Here is a 7,216-nt window from a genome sequence, read left to right as displayed (position 1 = left end):
GCCGAGGTTTCTCCCCTCTGGGCAAGCCCCTACATTCTCGGCAAAAGTTTGCCAGCTGGACGTGGCGATGCCTGGATTCTTACCCTCCAGCAGCTCCAGGACCGCCGCCGCAAGCACCGGAGGACCCGGAACCCAAACAGCTGCCCTGTGCCGCCTTTGAATCGCGTCCAAGCCCACCATCCTAAGCTTGGCACCTTCCCAGGGAGAGATGTGCCCAATTTGATCAGAGAGCCAATTGAGCGCCATCTCATCTTCCCCCCTTATGACAATGGCGCCGTTACGTAGACCCGCCGTCCCCGTAAAGCGTGGCAAAGAGCCCTCCCGGATCCCCACCAGCTCATTAACAACGCTCTCCATAGCAAGGTCAACTGCTCAGGAGACACCGTCCGTTCGGGGTAGCCCTGCTGGACAATTGCTCTCGCCAAGGGATCAGCGGCAGAGACGTAGGGCCCAGTTGCCTGAGCTCTGGGTCTTTTGTTGACCCTCTGCATCGAAGGAGGGGTATCAACAGAGCCCGTCCGACCCCTTTTGCCGGTGTGCCCCTTCTCCACCTCCTTCAGCGTTGACTCGAGGGCCGAAGAGGGAGGGGAAGCCGACCCGGTTAAGGCTTTCTCCCTGTCCTTCCTGGTCCTCTTCTCGGCGCGGCAGCAGTTCCTCTTGTGAGAAACCGCTGTTTCACTGACAGCAGCTTCGTTCCCTTCCGGGCTCAGAAGAGCCCGTCCAGAAGCCGAGACTGTTCCCCCTAGGGGTGGGAGTCCTCGTACCCCAGAGACATCGTTAACGACACTGCGCTCCCAGTGCCATGCAGTCTTTGCCACGATAGCTCCCAACTTGGCTTATGGAGCCCCAGACAGGGTTTTACGCCACCGGAGCCAGTTATAGCCACCGCTACCCAGAAGCCTGCTCGGGTAGTCAAAATGACAACCCGGAGGTCCTGAACATCCTCCTATCTGCCACCCGGAGATGTGCTCGATAGGCAGCTCAACCCACGGGTTCTCATTAGATTATCTTGAAGCTTTTCCAGTGTATTTCGAGTTTTGTGACATTGTATACAAATAGAAGAGTAAATAGTGGTCTGTATCGAGATCCGCACAAAGGCGTTTTAGTCAAGTGCACGCGTATTTAATATAATATTTAAAGTCGATTTTATCAAAAACAAAGCTTCACATGTGTCGTAACCCGACCGATTTCTTAATATTAAAAGATAAAACAAGTAAAGTAGAACAGAAAAGATTGAGAAAGAGCTGACTAAAGTAAAGCATTAGAATCAGGGAAAGATCTCAAGGAAAAGTAATTAAGAAAGAATAAAAGATTATTAATGAAATAAAAGTAAGATACGTGACTAAAGAGAAGGAAGTCACGGTCAAGTTCTCGGAAGCTGAGTAAGCAGTTGACGAGACAGCTGACGAGCGGAGCACGAGACATGCTCCGGTCAGGGACACCACACTCCTCCCTAATCAACGACCTAATTAATTAATATATATTGAGCGCGAGATGCACCGACGCTAGCTCAGTAATATAGCTCATTAACATCGCTCACTACTCGCTCGCTCATATCAACAGTATCGATATACCTTACATCGCGTCCGACTATTATAATCGCGAATAAGTAAAAGTGTACCAAAACCTGTGAAATATATTAATTTATACCTAACGTCCGGGAGTGTCTTATTTCGAGCGTGGATCCTAATCCTTTGGGCGTATAAATCCCTAAAGACCTCTTCCTTAGCGGCTAGAGGCACAACATTAATTGGTGGCAGCGGTGGGATACGCCAGCTCTAACAAGATCGACACCGGCAAAGGTCCACAACCACGAGGAAGAAAAATTCCGTGGAATCGACAGAACGAGAGACAGCAAAGGAAACTCCGTCAAACGGTCAACAATTACAACCGAGGAAAAGGAAGTCCATCAGGAACTTCGAGTCACCCGGTACATCGAGGCGACAACGATAAGCGGAACCTGAGAAGGCGCACCGACCTATCTCAACAGCACGCGACGATCGACGCCCGACGGCCGACACCGAACGAGAGACAATGCTGCTCATCGTATTTTTGTAAGTCGAACAATTAAAAATTTGTAAACGCGTGAATGTCGGAAAACCGAAACGCGCAACAAAAAAGCGTAGCGAATAAATCGTGGCTATTTAGCGAACCAGCGAATAGAGCCATTAGAAATAGCGCAGTAAGCCCTATAAGAGTAGCAGTAGAAGCACTCCGGGATATACGCGATAACGTACGAAGAAATCTAAATGAATTAAATTCAAGCGAGAATTTGTCCGAACCAGAACTCGGAGCAAACGTTGTAATCGAACGCGAATTTTCATTCGGCGAATTAGACAACAGTTTAATAGCGAATAATATAGAACTAGATATTGATGTCGAATCATCAATAAGCGCGTCTAGTAGACTAACACACCGCCGCGAATTCTCACTAACGTCATACGATTCAAGTATCTTTGACCCCGACGAAATCTATCGTACTCGAGACATGTATAATTCAAACGCTTCCGCATCGCAACCCATCACATCGGAAGATATCGATGAGGGAATTAAGCGATTACAAGAAGAAGCAAATAGAAACGCGACACAATCAAACGCGCAAGCTCAATACAAACCGCGGAAAGAAACGGACGAAGCAGCCGACCTTAGGGACATATTGCGGGAAATGAGAGAGGAAATGAGACGGGAAATTAGAAGTATGCATGCCGAGATATACGATTTAAAAATGAGAGGATCGCAACCCCGACAAAACAATGAGCATAGAACTCCGCCGGGAGAAAGAACCGAAACCGCGTACGAGTCCACACCCGAAGATGTACGACATCGAAGAGGACACGGATTTTTACCATTAAAAGAAGCTCGCGGAATGATTCCGGAATTCGACGGATCGCCAAATAAATTGCAAGAATTTTTGAGCGCGACTACATATGCAGTAGAACATATTGACCCATTAGACGAAGTAACGCTATTAGGAGCAGTATTATGCACGAAATTAAAAGGCAGAGCGATGCTAGACTTTCAAACGCGTAAAATTCAAGATTTCGCACAGTTGAAACAAGAATTAGAGGTCTGTTACGCAAGCAAAAAGAGTACGACCCATCTACAAATTGAATTTAACACGCTAAAACAGAAGAACGGAGAAAGCGCGCGAACTTACGGACTTAGAGCCGACAAACTAGCCATGGAGCTATACGAATCGATGATGGAAGGACGTCATCATACAGTAGATAATAAACGCGCAATCATGGAAATAATACAGCAACAAGCCTTAGAAAATTTCCAAATAGGATTGCAAGACGAAATTAAAACAATTGTTCGATCGCGAGGATATGCTACGTTGCAAGAAGCAATAGCAGCGGCCAGCGCGGAAGAAAAGGTTAAAGGACCGTCCGCGACCGGCACGCGAAGCAAAATCAATTTTACACCGACCTATAAACAGGAAAATCAAACGAATGTAAAATGTCAAAAATGCGGAAAAACCGGGCATTACGGTCGAGATTGTCGAACTAGCCGATACGCGAATCGATTTTCATTGCCGAAACCCGATAGACAACCCCGCGTAAATACGATAAATAAATATTGCAATTATTGCAAAAAATCCGGACACGATCGCGAAGAATGTTGGTTATTACACGGACGACCCAATAGAGATCAATCGAGCCGAACCAAACAATATAATTCGCGACCGGAAAATAAAAACCGCAAGAATAGCGAGCAAGGAAAAAAGAAATTTAACTCCGCGCAAAGTAGCGATGAGGAGGAAAGGAACGAAAGAAAATCGCACCGACCTGCAATTGAATATCAAGTATCACACTTTAAAAATACGCCGCATATACAGACAGGATTGGACCTTGTCACATTACCAATGCGAGAAGCGAAACGCGAAAAAATAAATTTGCTATTCGATACAGGAGCCGCAATATCACTAATTAAAGTGAAACATTTAAAAGGCGAAACGTTAATAAAAGAAGAAAAGATAACGCTCACCGGCGTAACGGGACATAAAATATGTACAATTGGAAAATTTAAGGCGACAATAACTCTGGAAAAGCGCCGAATCAAGCATACTATGTACGTTGTTAAGGATGACTTTCCGATAGAATATGACGGAATACTAGGCGTTGATTTCCTACGAAAACATCAAGCCACTTGCAATTATAAAACAAAGCAATTAAAGGTAGGACAGCATATCTTAAAGCTTTATCCCTATCTAAAAGTGACATTGAAACCACGTAGCGAAACTATAATACAGGTCGCTACTGATAAGAACACGATAGGCGTGATAAAGGCAGAAGAAACAATACCAGGAATATTTATAGGTAATTGCCTAGTAGAACCTACGAATTACATATGTGCAGCAAGCATTCTAAATACAACGGATAACATAATCGAAATGTTAATGCCGCAAGTAAGTGTAGAGGAAATCGAACGAAGTGAAACAGAAGAAATTAACGTAATACGAACGCCAAATAAAGAGGAAGTAATCCCGCGTAGTGAAAAAGTATTACGATTATTACGTACACAACATTTAAATAAAGAAGAAAAGAAAATGATAATGGAAATCTGCAAGGATTTTAGCGACGTGATGCATATCGAAGGAGAACCACTGACGTGCACAGATACCGTCGCGCATAAGATTGCAACGCAAGCAGATAGCTCACCGGTCAACGTACGGCCTTACCGCCTGCCGGAGAAGCATAAAGAAGAAGTAAATCGACAAGTCCGAGAAATGTTAAAAAATAAAATAATCCGACCAAGCATGAGCCAATGGAACGCACCGTTATTGGTAGTCCCTAAGAAAGCCGATGCGTCAGGAAAACCGAAATTACGGGTAGTCGTAGATTTTAGAAAATTAAATGATCTAACTATAGGAGATTCATTTCCCTTACCGAATATAACGGATATATTAGATCAACTTGGAAACGCCAAGTACTTTACAACTCTGGATTTAGCATCCGGATACCACCAAATTCCGATGGAAGAAGGCGACAAATGCAAAACTGCTTTTTCCACACCTCACGGGCATTACGAATACAATAGAATGCCCTTTGGATTAAAAAATGCGCCAGCCACATTTCAAAGGCTAATGAACTCAATACTGATAGGCATACAAGGAATAAAATGCCTAGTATATTTGGATGACATCGTAATCTACGGAGCCAGCCTACAAGATCATAACAAGAGACTCATCGAAGTCCTACGAAGATTGCGAGAAAACAATCTGAAATTACAGCCGGACAAATGCGAATTCCTACGAAAAGAAGTGACATACTTAGGTCATATAATCACAGAAAACGGAATATCGCCGGATCCGTCTAAATTAGAGGCCGTAAGAAATTTTCCGACGCCTAGGAAAGTAAAAGATATTCAAGCTTTCATAGGATTAGCCGGATATTATAGAAAATTTATTGAAAATTTCTCTAAAATCGCGAAACCACTAACGAAGTTAACCAAAAAGGAAAATAAATTTGAGTGGACGCAAGAACAACAACAAGCATTTGAAATGCTTAAAGAAAAATTAACGACGGCACCTTTACTAAAATACCCAGATTTCAAAAAAGAATTTATCGTAACGACCGATGCATCAGATTATGCAATCGGAGCGATATTATCGCAAGGAGAAATAGGCCAAGATCAACCAATAGCATATGCCAGTCGAATATTAGCAAAAGCCGAACAAAATTATAATACGACCGAAAAAGAACTATTAGCAATAGTATGGGCCGTTAAACATTTTCGACCGTACTTATACGGGACGAAATTTACGATAGTCACAGACCATAAATCGCTCGTATGGTTATTTAATGTAACCGACCCTGGATCTCGATTAATTAGATGGAGATTAAAATTAGAAGAATACGATTACGAGATCATACACAAGGCCGGAACAGCGAACAGAAACGCTGACGCGCTAAGTCGACACGTGGCGGATATCAACAGCGTCGAGGAGGATGAGAGCACCGACACGAAGATAACGCGAGAATACACGGAAGACGAGAAGCGACGTATTCTATACGAATATCACGATGCACCTGTGGGAGGGCATCAAGGAAAAGAGCGCACGATTAATCGAATTCGCCTAAAGCACAATTGGCGAGGATTGACAAAAGATGTCGAAGACTATATAACAAAATGCGAATTTTGTCAAAAAAACAAATTATCGCGGAAAATTAAGGCACCGCTAATAATAACAGATACTGCCGATAAACCTTTTGAAAAATGTGCATTGGACATCGTAGGTCCACTAACGATTACTAATAATGGAAATAAATATATTTTAACGTTCCAAGATAATCTAACAAAATTTAGTAAAGCAATTCCGATACCGAATCAAGAAGCCGCGACAATTGCAAAAGAATTTGAAAATAAAATAATTTTCGAACACGGTATCCCAGAAAAAATATTAACGGATCAAGGAACAAATTTTTTAAGTGAAATATTTAAAAAGCAAAGCAAACTATTAAAAATCGAAAAGATTCAAACAACCGCGTATCATCCGGAAAGCAACGGAGTGCTAGAACGATCTCACCGGACTCTAGCCGAATATCTCCGACATTATATAAATGCCGATCAAACGGATTGGGACGAATGGATTCCCTATGCGATGTTTGCATACAATACAACACCGCACACGGCGACAGGGTTCACACCCTTTTACGGGCTTTACGGGCACCGAGCAACATTACCGACGACATTGTCGCAACCGCCTAAGCCCACGTATACATACGATGATTACGCGCAAGAAAAATTACGCAAATTACGCGCCTCACAGCAAGTTGCAAAGGAGCATCTGAAGAACGAAAAAATAAAAACCAAAGAAAATTATGATAAAAAGACTAAAGAAATCAAACTCAAGGTAGGAGAAAAAGTCCTCTTGTACGACGAAACAGTTCGCCGAGGACGATCAAAGAAATTGGACTCCCTATGGACCGGACCTTACACGATAATCGAAAAAAATTCGGAAGTGAACTACACAATAAAAAGGGGAAGGAAAACCATACGCGTCCACATAAATCGATTAAAACCATTTATCGAAAATTAAAAAAGTAGGAGAAAGAAGAAAAAGAAACAGAAAAATGCGCGAATAAAATAAAAAATAGAATAAATAATAAGGAACAGAAATAAAAAAAAATCCTACCTTAACGCCCACCACTTCCACGTCCAGCACCGTGACCCCGGTTCCACTCCCGCATAGCCTGAAGAAGAGGCGACACAG

The sequence above is a fragment of the Formica exsecta genome, unplaced genomic scaffold (assembly GCF_003651465.1).
Source record: "Formica exsecta isolate Colony F162 unplaced genomic scaffold, ASM365146v1 scaffold863, whole genome shotgun sequence".
NCBI classification, from domain to species: Eukaryota; Metazoa; Arthropoda; class Insecta; order Hymenoptera; family Formicidae; genus Formica; species Formica exsecta.
This window is presented reverse-complemented; position numbering follows the sequence as displayed.